Source organism: Panthera leo, chromosome C2 (genome assembly GCF_018350215.1).
Source record: "Panthera leo isolate Ple1 chromosome C2, P.leo_Ple1_pat1.1, whole genome shotgun sequence".
Classification (NCBI taxonomy): domain Eukaryota; kingdom Metazoa; phylum Chordata; class Mammalia; order Carnivora; family Felidae; genus Panthera; species Panthera leo.
Window position 1 is genome coordinate 88907277 of NC_056687.1, and position 14557 is coordinate 88921833.

The window sequence follows — 14557 nt, forward strand, 5'->3', positions numbered from 1 at the left end:
TTGTATAGATAGAAGCTATTATGTCTGTTGGGTAAATACCTAGTATTTAGGCCTGGGGCATCTGGTGGGTGTTATAAAAAGCCACCAAACAGTTTTCAAAAGTAGCTGTGCTATTTCACATTCAGCATTTTATATCTTACATACAACAGAATAGGAGAGCTCCAAGTTTTAGTACCATCTTTTTCAATTTAGATATCCTAATAGGTATACAGTGGCACCACCTGGTCATGGTTTTAATTTGTATTTTCCTAATGACTAGTGAATTAGAACATCTTTCACATGCTTACTTACCATCCCTGTATCTTCTTTGATGAAGTGTCCATTTTTTTTTTATTGGCGTGGCAATTTTTTATTGGATGCCTGATATTATAATTTTTACCTTTTCAAGGACTGATTTTTTTTTGTATTCCTACAAATCTTTTTTTTTTTTTTTTTTTTTTTGAGAGAGAGAGAGAGAGAGAGAGTGCGCACACACAAGCAGGGGAGGGGCAGAGGGAGAGGGAAAGAGAGAATCTTAAGCAGGCTTCATGCTCAGTGCAGAGCCTGACTTGGGACTCAATCTCACAACCATGAGATCATGACTTGAGCTGAAATTAAGAGTCAAACACTTAACCAACTGAGCCACCCAGGAGCCCCTGCATTCCAACAAATATTTTTGAGTTTTGTCCTGGGGTGCAGCTAAATGATATGAAAAAAGTTCAGTCCTTTTGAATCTTGCTTTAAATTCTGTGAGGTAGGCCTAGAGCAGCATTTATTCTAGGGTTATTTTACTCCACTGTTTAGACAAATCCCTTCTGAGTACTCTACTGGATATCCCATATACTGTGAGGTTTTTCTATTCTGTTTAGAAGAAAACAGAAATCATTCCCAGTCCTGCCTGCATTAGCTCCAGGGACAGTTTCTTATAATTCTTTTGCATGTATATTTCCTCAGATGAGGGTAATTTCCTCACATGCATGCATGAATCAGTGCTCAAGAACATATGGTAGGGGGACTCTGCTGCTCTCCAGAGTTCTATCCACTCTTGTACTCTCTCATGAAGGCTCTCATACTCTCTCAGGAAGGCTGGCCACCTTGACCGCCTCAGATGTCCAGCTCTGTCTCCTTAACTCAGAGAGGCTGTCAAGCCCCTCCTGGGTTCCCCCTACTCTTTGCAACAGGCCTGGCAATTCTCTCCAGGCAATAATCTGGGGCCATTACAGGTCTCACTTCACTTGTCTCCTGTCTCTCAGAGATTACTGTGCCTTGCAGCCTGATCCTTCAAGGTCTTGAAAACCATTTATATATTTGGAAGTTTTTTCTTAATTTTTTCAGTTCATAAAACCAATCCCTGTTATTCCATTTTTTTCCTGGAAGTGGAAGTCTATTTTTTCATTATTTGCATATCTATTTACATATGAAAAGTTATTTGTAACATAATTAGAAGACTTTATATCTGCCTGGAATCTAAGGTCTCTGTCATATGAAATTTCTGTATTGTTAAAACAGAGATTGGCAAACTTTCTGTAAAGAGCCAGAGAATAAATATTTTAGACTTTGTGGGTCACATATGGTCTCTGTTGTATGTTCTTCTTTTTAAACAACCCTTTAAAAATGTAAAAAATTTTAAAACTATTCTCATGGGTTGTGCAAAATATAAGCCATGAGCTGGATTTGACCCATAGGCCATAGTTTGTTGACCTCTCAATTAGGATAATGTAGCCTCTATAAAAATAAGCCCAAAATCTTATTAATACAACAGATATTTATTTTTTCACACATTTCCCAAATAGGTACTCCTGATTATCAGGGACACAGATGCCTTCTCATACCTCCTTCATTTTCCTCACAAAGTTTCCAAGATCGCCGTTGTAGCAGAAAGAATATGGAGGACTGCACGTGGGAGGTTCTTGTGAGCAAGTCCTGGTAGATACACATTACTTCTAACCACCTTTTATTATTCAGAACTCATTCACATCAACACATCTAACTGCAAGAGAGGCTAGGAAACCTAGTTTTGTTGTGTGCCCAAGAGGAAGAGGAAATGAACTTGGGTAACAGCTAATCTTCATTACAATGTCCAATGGATTTAAGAAGCCATGCCCCAATTATCCAAAGTATACATGTCCTTTGCCAGGACATTATTCAACCTGTTGGTACCATGTGTAATATGCCAGATGATGAGTTTCAATAGTTCCTATGATAATTACAACCTATTATGCTTTCATCTTTCTCTGTGTTCCCAGCTCCTCAACACAACATTACATTCTTTCAGGAATGATCACGACACACCCAGTCTTGAAGGCCCCACCCTCCCTTTCTCATTTCACTGTCACTCCATGAAAGAAGCCATTGCAAATTCGACTCCAGTCAAGTTCATGTTTTAACTTAATGGCAGGATTTCTAAAAGAATTTTCAAATCTCCTTACCATGGTGATTTTTCCATCCTATTCTGTTGCTTCTCCTGAAAGAATTGAGATAGCCATAACTGGTCTGTGTGGTCTTCAAGGGAAGAAGTTTTGTCTTATTAATACCTTTTCTGTTGCTAGTGTCCAGAACAGAGCTAAGGGCTCAAAAGATTTTCTTTTGAATTAATTTAATTTTGAATTAAATTTTGCACCTAACAGTGATTGGTCCATTAAATTCCTACCCATAAAAGTTCCATTTGAGAATCAGTCACCATTCCCATTAGTTTAAATCTCCTAAAAATTTTGCCACCTCCACCCAGGACCTTCCTATAATGCACCTTGTTATCAGCTGTGAATTGTTCAGGTGTATAATTATATTAGTGCACATTATCAAAACAATGAGTATTTCCATTTAACTGGAGTACAGAAGGCATGAAAATAAATAGCATTTCACTTGTTAATTTACTTTAAAAAGGAACTCTGATGATAGCAAGGAGGGAGGGCCCTCTTGAGAGCCGAAGATAAAGAAGACAGACTCAATCCCACCCCACCCCAGCACTTAATACCCCCACCCACCTAATGCAACTTTGTAAGGAGGTCCAAAGCCCTCTCTAATATTTCTTCTAATTCACAAGAACTTGTGTTCTCATGACAACCCCTCCCCAGGTTCCTAGTTCCAGTAGTTGTACATAGTCTCTGTTGTGTCCCACGTCACCTGATACCACACTCAGTCCCCTCACTACTTCACACACACCCTTTCATATACCAGCTCGTCTCAGAGGTGGATTTACCTTAAAGCAGAGGAGTGCTGATACTTAAACTTCTGAGGCCCCTCTAAGACCCTGTCCCTATGTACCCCATGTACAACCCTGCCCTTTTTCAGAAAGAAGGCCTTCCAAACTGTGTAACTTCAGGCCTCTCAGGATCTGGGTCCACTTACACCAGGCACTCCTGGATGCTTTAGCAGACATTCTGGTAGCTTCAGGAGTCAGAAACCACTGACTTGACCTGAGTCTACCCCAGGCCTCCTTGCTGGTTCCCTTTCTCTTCCTCTCTGCTGTCCATTCATGACCTCTTCCTCATCTTTTTTTTTTTAATCTTCTGTGGAGATGGGAGAGCCTTTCCTAATCTAATAGTTAGAATCTCTTATTGTTTGAACATGGTGCTAAGGTTTCCATTTGAAAATGGAAACTGCCCCAAGCAGCTTATCAGCATATTTCTTCCAAACAAATTCTTCACCACTCATTTCTACCATAGGCTGTATGATTCAGTCCCACATTATAAGGAGAGCATGACCCTCAGAGTCAGACTAGGTTCAGTTCTGGCTCTGACCTGACTGAGTAGCTGACTGCAGACAAGACATTTATATTCTTGGAGCCTCAGTGTCTTCATCTACAAAATGAGGCAGTTGGACACGTATTAAATGTAAGCTCCTTCAGGGTGGAACTCTGTTGTACTCTCTGGTGTACAGTAATTAATATCTGTTGCCTGATTGACTTTAACAGAAAAAAATAGGGGCACTGGGTGGCTCAGTCAGTTAAGCATCCTACTCTTGGTTTCGGCTCAGGCAATCATCTTACAGTTCATGGGATTTGGCCCCACGTTAGGCTCTGTGCTGACAGTGCAGAGCCTGCTTGGGATTCTCTCTCTCCCTCTCTGCCCCTCCCCTGTGCATATTATCTCCCTCTCCCCCCCAACAAAGTAAATAAACAAACATTAAAAAAATAGAAATAGGTGAATCAATAAATCAATTAAATAGAATACCCACATCACAAACATGATGTAATGACTAAATGTCAGATGAGAGACATATAAAAATCCCCAAAAGTACTCATTGAATGAAGCCAGTGCCCAGCCTCAAATATCTCACATACCAGATAAAAAGAAACTGAATAAAGCAAAAGAAACTCGAAAAGACATAAAAAGACAATAGAGATAAAGGCTAAACATTTCCTGCAAATCTCTTTTGTAACAAAATAATGTCTACCTCCTAAGAAACGGAGGTAATTTAGTGCCATCATCTGAAGTATCAAGTAGGAGGCCTAAACTTGACAGAAACTAGGCAACACAATAAAAAGAACACAATGATCATTTTGAGATAAAATCCGCCATAAAATTTGGTATCCAATAATAGTATTCTTTTCTTAATTTGTCAAAAAATTACTTAACAGCTTTTTTTTATTTAAAGTATAGTAAAACACACATGCACACACACACACACACACACACACACACACACATCTACTCATTTTAAGTCTTTCTGCACCTGTTTCCATCTCCCAGTGGTGGTATGTGATTCATCCTTGGAGGAAGTCTGCCATATTGCTTGGGAAAACACTTTAATGAGACTTTTGGCTATGCTTATGAGAAGACAGCTGAGGCCTGGGGAGAGAAGTTGAATCAGGAGAGCTAAATCCAGTAGAAAAGACAGGGGAAAAAGATGGTTATGATGTTAATTTGGGGCTAAATTTCAGAGCCCTATATCTTAAGGGGAAAATACATGAAGAAGGTGACTTGAATTGAGCTGCCAATTACCCCTAATAACATAGTGTTAGTCTTAAGGAGGATGATGGCCGCTACAGGATCCTATAAAATGCCATGACAGCCATGACCATGACAGGTCTTAGGTCCACACTTTGGTTTTCCTGTGCTGTGTATCCTCCTTGGTCGGAAGCCTTTAGTTCAGTATATTAAATACAATAGGGACAAAAAAGTCCTTGGTCCATGCCTGAGATAAAGGAGAACAGGAAACAACACCTTTAAAAGATGACCTAGGACAGAGCTTCCTGAACTTTAAGGTGGGTGTGAATCCCTGGGCAACTCCCTGAAATGCAGGTTCTGATTCAGAAGGTTGGGGTGGGGCCAGGAAATGCCCACTGACCGTTGGAAGCTGGACATGTTCTGCAGAGTAAGGAGATCCTATAGAATTAGAACCTATAGAGTGACATCTGGAGGAGCAATTAGGAGGAGTGGGGGGAGGGCAGGGGAGATGATGGTAAGTGATGATCAGGACATGAAAGCACTCTCCAGGAACCCTCAGATATTCAATAGGGAATTCAATTTCCTGAAGAAGGGGACTCAATGTTGAAAACCTGGCACTGAGATTACGTGTGTGTGTGTGTGTGTGTGTGTGTGTGTGTGTGTGTGTGTATTTTATACATATATAATATATATATATATTATATAATATATGTACACTTTTTTAAACGTTAGTGCCTGCTAGTGGCTTGTCTGTGGGCAAATTAGCATACATGCAAAACACAAAAGGCAGCAAACACATTAGTAGAAAAAAATACACTTAGTTTTGTACCTTGGGTTATTATCATGGTTTTATAATGCATGCATATAAGATAGTCATCTTTCCTGACTTTGAAATTGCTTGTAGCTTGTCTAATTAAATTAAGCATATCACCATATTATTGTATTCCATAAACTGTATCAAAAACTCCCAAATCTTCTGCACCCAAAGGCATTATAGCATTTTAGTTCATGGTGGGCATTTACATTCTTAGGGACTAAAGAGTTTTAATGTTTTCCCAATCTCTTCTCTGAGAGTTTGGTTAGCATATTTAACTTTAAACACTGTAAATATATTTCTTGTGGGTTTACTTAAGAAATATAACAAAGAGGCTTAAAACTTCACATGCTAACCTAGATCTATCCTCTCAAATTTATCCCTAAGAAGAAAAGCACCAACTTTGACACACCAACACCACAGAAAGTCATTCCCATTCTACACCACCAGCACTGGTCCTGAAACCAATCCCAAGACCTTGATTAGGTCAGTGGCCAATCCCCTGTAAAGTAAAACACACACTAAGGATGAATGTCTATCTCTGGGAGAAAATGTGGACATCCACATCAATATCCTGCAGTACGTGCTGCCAAGAACAATTATAGAGTTTTTGAAAAATCAGGCATATAATTTGTCGTTTGCTGTCAAATTGGCCATTTTTTATACAAGTATAAACTGGTGGACCAACTGCTCATTATTAAGTTGATATATTTTGGATAGAATTAGCCAGCTTAAATAAGAACAGAATCCTAATTGTCAAAATCCTTAAAGGTCATCTAATTCAAGCACTCAGTTGATGTCAGAATGTCATTTTCACAGGTATCCATGGAGCCTATCACTTCCAATATCACTTCCATGGAGTCATTGGTCCATCACTTCCAATAATGGGTGATCTAGTCTATTTTTTGGCAGTTCTGATTGCTAGAACCTAAGTAGAATCAAAATCTGCCTTCCTGTTTTCTATATATTGGTTTTAGTTTTACTACTTAGGACCTTTGAAACAATCTAATCTCTCTTTCACATGGCAGCATTTCAAATATTTCAAAATACTAGATTTTTCCTGCCTCTTAGTTTTCTCTTGCAGATCGTAAATAGTTCCTCTTAAGGGCATGAGTGAGCCTCAAGTGGCATTGTGTTAAATCCTTTGTAATCCTAAATGTACCAATGGGATGGGTAAAGTAACTCTAAACACTGGCTCCTTAAGATATTAATAGATGTACATTCTATATACAAACTCTGGGCTAAAAAAGTCAAATAGACTTCTTCATTACAGGAATTTGGAGTCTTTAATATGCTAGTAGGCATCTGAAACTCCAAGAGTGAAGTAATGTAAAGTATTTCCCAAACAAACATTTTTAACAATAATATATGGAAAGCACATGGATTTTCAAGTTATTATCCTGAGTCCCATGTTCAACATTTCCACTTCCTATGTGACCTTGAGGAAATTCCTTAATCTCCCAGAGATTCATGTTTCTTCTTTTGTGAAATTTGAATAATAATGCCTATGTCCATGTTTATTGGGAGAACTAGAGATACAGTAATATTCCTGACACCATGTCCAGCCCATAGTTACTGCTCATTAGATGGTAGTAATTTTTATATTCCCATATGTGCTAGTGAATTACAAACTTTCCAAATTAATCATATTAAATATAACTATTTCCAAATGTATAAAATAAGGGAAATTCATCTGAGTGTTTGTGTTATATTCTTGTTTCATCCTTCCTTAAAGGAAACCCACTCCCAAATATTCCCGCCTCCTCTAAGCAGTAAAATAAATACAGTTGCAAAACAGGCTGGGATTTATAGAAAAGGAAGGAGAAAATTTAGGACGTCTCTGAGGGCTATGTATATTGGATCACTACCAGAATTAAAACAATTAACCCAATTGCAGTATCTTCCCACCCCTTGGAAACAAGAAGCAGAGAGTCGTCAGCTATAAGAAGCAGAGATATGTACTTCCTCAACTCTCTCTTTGCAAATTACTGTAATTTATGTTAAAATGGGTCCTGTTGTTCTTGGGGTATTTATAGGGAGAGTAAAACAGAGTTCGTAGCATGAGAAGCTACTAATGGATCAACCTTAGCAGTGGGTAATAACTACCTTGTTGGTCAGTGTAATGATTAGATGAAATACTATGTATAAAATGCCTAGGACTGAAAAAAAAAATCAACTACTGTCATGATCATCACCACCATCATCATCCCCTTCAGAGAAGGAGCTAAGCACCCCTTCTCAACATGTGAGTAAGCAGAGACGTAGAAACTTGATCTCATAATAGTGTGGTGAAGCAGAGCTAGTGGGGTAGGAGAAATCCCAGCCTAGTGTCAGTTCCCGTGCCAGCTGTCCCAGTCTAGCTGTTTGACCTCGAGAAAGTTATTTTTTGTCTGTGAGGTCCTCCATGTCCTCAAACTCCTTGAGCCTTTCTAGCTCCAACATTCTGACCCCAGACCCACCTGTGCCCAAGGACTGATTGTGAAGGTGGACACTGGCATGTTTGGGATTGACCAGGGAGGGAAATACTGATGACCAGGAAGAAAGAGAAGAACAAAGCCCAGCACACTAGGGGCAGCTCCTCAACTAGAGAGTTCCAAGAGGAGAGTGGGGCTGTTGAGATGATCTGCTGAAGGCACACCCTCCCCACACACCCACACAGACTGTCCTCCTGGGACACTGTGCTTTGGATCACAGTGTGTGAGTTGGTAGCTGTGTGTGTGTGTGTGTGTGTGTGTGTGTGTGTGTGTGTGTAGACTCTGTAACATTGTCAGATAAAATGCAGGATGCCTAGTAAAATTTGAATTTCAAATAAACAAATTTTTTTACTATAAGTATGTCCCAAATACTGCATAGAACATACTTATACCAAATAGTCCCATCATGTATCTGAAATTCACATTTCACTGGGCACCTTATGATCATATTTGCTAAATCTGGCAGCCCTGAGCCCCCAAGGTTAGCCACCCATAAACAGTGCATAAAAAGTTACCCGTTACCACTTGAATTTCATGTAGGATCAGCCCCTCATACACACCCTTGATTGGCACCTCTGAAAGCATCAGCTTATTTGATAACTGGTCAAGGCCAGAGCATCATTGGACATGGAACTTGAAGGTATGTGCTTAAGTAGGAAATCCATTTCTCTTCCCTGCTCATGCAGACAGCATAGTAAATAACTGAGTAAATGTCTTTGATATTAAACTATCTGGATCCAAATCCCAAACTTTTGGTGACTGGTTGTGTGGCTTTAACCGAGATCCAAAATTTTGCAAGCTATAATTCCCTCCTTTGTAAAATGGGGACAGTAACATGTACTTCCTAAGGCATTCCTCGTGAGATTGCCGAAATACTCAGAACACAACAGGTAGTAAACACCCAGCAAGGGTCACTGAGATGATTGTTTTTTATGTATGAATACACTGTTTCTTAAATGATTAAATTGATGGAATAGAACAAATTCATTTTTTCTAGCCCTCATTCATTCCAAGAAAGGATGACGTAGGTAAGAAACACATGTCATGTTCAGGAGAGAAAACTTGTGTAGGGCAGGTGATAATGAGGGTAAGAAAGCAAACGCAGTACTGGATGTAGCCTTGAGAATTCCCAACAGAGCAACTGTTCACCCATTTGCCGAAGGTGAAGAAAATTATCTGGATTTCCAAACCAGCTTGCAGGAATAGCATAGGGAGAAAGGCTAGTGTCCATCTTATCTCTCCAATTCTTACAGGGAAAGACCACGTTTTACTTTTTGATCTCCAAAGTAAAAACTTTATAATTTTGGTAGGTATCATTTCACTGTCCTCCATTATTTTTGACAACTAAAATATGAATCTCTGTCCCTAAACTCAAACTGGGGAAAAAAAGTAAGTATTTTCCTTCCATCTACTTATTTCTGCCTCTGAGCTCCATTCCATGCTAGAACCTTAATCTTGGACACTTCAGAGTTCTGTCCCTGTCCCTGCATTCCCAACAGTTGCATCTAAATTACATTCAGGGGTCTATACGATATGCTAATGGAGGCAGGGGAGTGGTGGACAGGTCTTCTGGTTCTGTGCCTTCGTCTGCACAATTTCACCCCTAAGACATTCCTCACCTACCTCCTCTGTAGTCCTCCACCCACATCAGTATTTGCTCAGAAAGTTATAAAACTACAGAGCATGGCAAAGTAGTGATTTACTGTTAATTGAATATTGATAAAGGAGGAGGGGAAAAGTTAATTGAGTTAATTAGTTGCTTAGTTGCTAAGGTAAATTTTCTCCCGGTTGGAAAGAAGTTGTCTCAGGATTAGAGCCAGCCTTTAGAGAAGGAGATACACCATCAGCTTTCCACTCTCAGCAAAAGACTGAATAATTAGAGCTAGGTGGTAATGCAAGGAAGAGGCTCTAGGAGTAAGAGTCCTTGCAAAGCTTCCCGCAGCAGAGGGACATCAGCCCCAAGAAAAAGCAATGAGCTCTCTTCCAGGAGAGAGCCAGCTAATCAGTGGTATCTGCACACGACCGCTGCATAAGGAAGCCACAAGAGAAAGGGCTACAAACATTTTTAATACCCAAATTACAAGTGCTTCCCAGGGAAGCTGAGGGAAAATGCCGAGGAGTTTTATAAGTGAGACAAAGGAGACGTTTTCAAGAAGACAGAAAGGGAAACAAAGTTCCATCACGTTGGGAGGATACTTCTAAGGTCAAAGGAAGTGGTCCGGCATTCGCCTTTTTGAGGAGTAAACTTAACCTCTGAGGAAAAGCAAACAAACAGTAATTACAGATAACTAATGACTCTCATTTTAATGATTACGTCATGGAAAAATTTAAATTTGCTGAATTGTGTACCATGTCTCCTCACTTAAGCTGTCTAAAAGATTCCACTCACCGGTCCTTTTTATCTATTAGCAGGTCCTCTCAAACATTGTCCAACGGTAACTACCAAAATTACAGTTCCTATGGCCAAAAGGAAGTGATCCTCTTTGTGTTTTAAAACTGGTTCTGGAAGCCCTCAGGTCCCAGAATCCTCCCCCCAGCATGAGAAAAGGAGACCAGATCCCCCCTCGACATCTTGATTCAGGTTACGGGAGATTTCAGTTACGGGACAAAGTGTTAGTTGCCTTAAACTGGGCCCCATATATCCAGCTGCCTGCTTGACATCTCCCCTGGGAGGTCTTCGTGCCACTTGAGAAAAAACTGCTCTCACAATCTTCCTTCCCCAAACCAGCCTGTCTCCCGGAGCTCCTTCTCTCTGTGGAGTCCTCCCCAGCCTTCCCAGGCCAAGAATCTCCACGCCATCCTTGGCAAGGTTCTTCCTGTGTCTCATCTACCCCTAATTTCCATCTTGTTCTATTCTCCAAATATTTTGTTGAAATCTTCCCTTCCTGTAGATCTGTAGCTCAACCTCTGAAACGTAAGCTGTGTCCTCTCTGCTCTGCCAGAGCTTCCTATGTGACTAGATGCACCCTCATCTGCTTTGCTTTGCCTCTAACTGTTCAACACTCCAGCTGGAGTATTGGTTGTGACATGCAAATCAGATGAGGTCATCCTCTGCTCAAACCTTTCAGTAGCTTCTTGCTTTTCTTAGGATGAGGCTACAAATGACCAGTGTTGATCTCCACATCCTGCCCGGTGTGGTAATCGCTAACCTCTCCAACATTTATCATCCTCCCTGTACCCCTTTTCTCCCTTCACAGCAGCCCCACAAGTCTGGTAGTTACATCATTCCTTCTCTTGGGGCACCTACTTGATACTTGCTCAGCCAAAGCTTACTTCCCCCAGAATCTTGCCCAGGTCTAATCTCACATGAGAGATGGTGGAACACCCAGTCTCTCCCCTGTAGCCCTTCTCTTGTGGTTTTATATTAGTTTCTCTGATGGTTAGACAAAAACATCACTCTGCCCCACTGGAGTAAACACTTAGACTCTATTTTGGGTTGCTCTGTGTCCCTTCAAGAAAGATACATTGAAGTACTAATCCCCAGTACCTGTGAATATGACCTTACTTGGGACTAGAGTCTTTGCAGATTTAAGCAAGGTAAGATAAGGTCATTAGAGCTGGTCTTAATCCGATAGGACCAGTGTCCTTATTAAAAGAAGGAAATTTCCTCACTGACACCAACACACAGGGAGGGTCTGTGAAGACACAGAGTGAAGATGGCCAGAGACAGATTGGAGTTAAGCCACCACAAGCCAAGAACACCTGGGGCTACCAGATGCTGGGAAAGGCAAGGAAGGGTCCTTCCCTAGAGGCCCTGGAGAGAGCATGACCACTAAAAGCATCTTGATTTCAGACTTCTCACCTCCAGAAATGTGAGGGACTAAATTTCTGCTGTTTTAAGCCACCTAGCCCATGGTACTTTGTTATAGCAACTCTAGGAGACTAATATGGACTGTAAGCCAGAAGAAGCAGAGAACTTATGTATTTTTACTCCTCATTGCTTTCTCATCCTCCACCACGGTGCCTGGTTATGTAATCACTTCCTGTACCAATAATATTCAAATAGGAAAGGGGACTTTCACAATCACCTGGCAGCCAAGTATGCTTGCCCACCCACAAAGTACTCCCCACCCTTAAGAGGGTTCACGCACATGCCTCTGAAACATGTTAATAAGGAAAGAACTGCTTCATGCCATGCACAGTTTCCGGAGCCAGGATCACCTGAGGCACCCAGGCGGAACATCCTTCTTCCCCTGAATGATCTGAGTCATTGCATAATTGTCTGCTTTACTTTGGTCGCACAGATATTTAGCTCTGCACATAAGGTGTGGTAATTGGTTAGTGGCCAGAGAAAACAAAACACATGGCTCCAAAGAACGTGCCTACGAAAAGCAGTCCTTTTTACATTAAACTGAAATGCAGCCCTGACAGTCCGTTGCAAATGACTCCAAACGATCAGTTTACTGAGTGCTGAGCACTGAGAGATGCCATCTTTGTCTTTAAATCTAGTCAGAGCAAACAGAAGTGTGTGAAACAGGAGTAGCAAACACAGGAACACACCATGGTCCACAGGTGCCAGGTTCATTGCACAGAGCAGAAGTCAAGGATCACTGGAGATGATTCATGATGTATTGAGTAAAACAACAGCAACAAGATAAAGCAAGAGCAAGTTATGGTACAGTATGTTTAATATGAGCCTCTTATTGAAATATTTTCAGGTAGAAAAAGCCAATCTGTACACGTGCCTCTATATGTCTAGATAATCACAAAAAAATAGGAATTAGGAAAATAAATGGCAGTGTATGGGTGGCAGAAGAGGCACCTTGAGATTTCATTGTCATCTTAGATATACCTGCATCGCTTGAATTGTTTAAGTGACACTCTAACTTGAGTGATCAAAATTTAAAACTCCCCACCAACAACAAAAAGTATTTTTTTAAGTAAAATATCTATCTTTACACCCATCCCAAAATGATACGGGAGTCTGAGGGCGACAATGTTGGCTGTCAATCCTTCTATCAATTGTCTCAGGTAAGAATAATTAAGTTGGGGGGGATGGGGTGGGGAGGAAGCCTCACTCTCTCTCTGTGTGAGAGGTCCCATCTGGCCTCTTTGCAGCAGGGAGCGCTCCTCTGCAAATGAGCACGATTCAGCACATGTGTTGCAGAGAAACCAGTGATTTGGGTTTCACCCCCTCCACCCCAGAAAACAAACACATAAATAATACATTTGGTGCCAAAAGAAAATCCTATCGCCATGATTCAGAGGCTTGCATTTAGCAGAAGGCCGCTACAGTGTGCAATATTTAGGTGGTTGGTAAGAGTGACTGAAGTCTTAATGTACCTGATAATGCCAAGTGTGAGGAATTAGTCAGGCCTGGGCTTGCAAGCAGCAATATTTTAATGATTTATTGAATTTCTCTTAAGGTCAGTAGTTTATGATTTGCCATTTTAAAAATGCACTGTAAAAAAAAAAAACTAGATGTATATTTTGCTTTACAGGAACTGAATAGTTTTCTGAAAGCATTTTTTAAGTGGAGAAAATCAGTACAAATAGCCACTGCCAGCATACCCCGTGTCTAACCTAATCACATGAACTCCAGCCCAGATAAGCAGCTTTCTGAATGTTATTGGTGGAAATGTGGTTTTCAGAAGGAAAAGAGACTTTCCCTGGGTCAGAAGGTTGGTGTTATCAGCTTGCAACATTATTCATGTTGTATAATTTTACCTCTGGGACTATTATTTCAATTCCAGTGTACTGGAAATTCAGAGTTAGCCTAATCAGTCATCTCACTCAGAGCCTTCAAATGCATTTGCCCATATTCTGAGGTGCCTGCATGCCATGCGCATTTTCCCTGAGTAGTCAGTCCCAGGTAGAAAACAGTAGAGTTCATCAGGAAGCACTGTCAACTGCTTCCACCAGAAGCCTGGCTCTCCCAGGAATCCCCCACCGAGGACCTGATTCTCTCCCAACGTGGTGTGATTCCCCCATTCAGATGGAAAAGTAAGGTAGCATCTTACATGAAAATCATACAGGGAGGAAGAACACATGGCAAAATTCATACCTCCTGACTCCCACTGAACACTGTCTCTCCTAGACCATGTGGTCTCCAAAGATCTATGAATGTATTTGCTACGTAAGCAGATATGTATTAGGTGCCTACCGTGCGCTTCTGAGAGTACGACAGTGCATGAGCAGACATGGTGGGTGTCTTCATGAAATTCACTGTTTGATCGACAAGAAAGATGATGTAAAGAGAAGTGACATGTAGGGTGGCATGATAGAGGACATCCAGGATCCACAGCAGGGGCATCCAAACCAGGCTGAGCCATGTCAGCAATGTGAACTTTAGGTAGAAGTACATCCAACATGGAGAAAGGGCAAGTTCCCGGAGAGGGAAAACTACACATGTTATGGGCCAGAAGTCTAGACAGCTTAGAGCCTCGGGTGAACCTGACGTC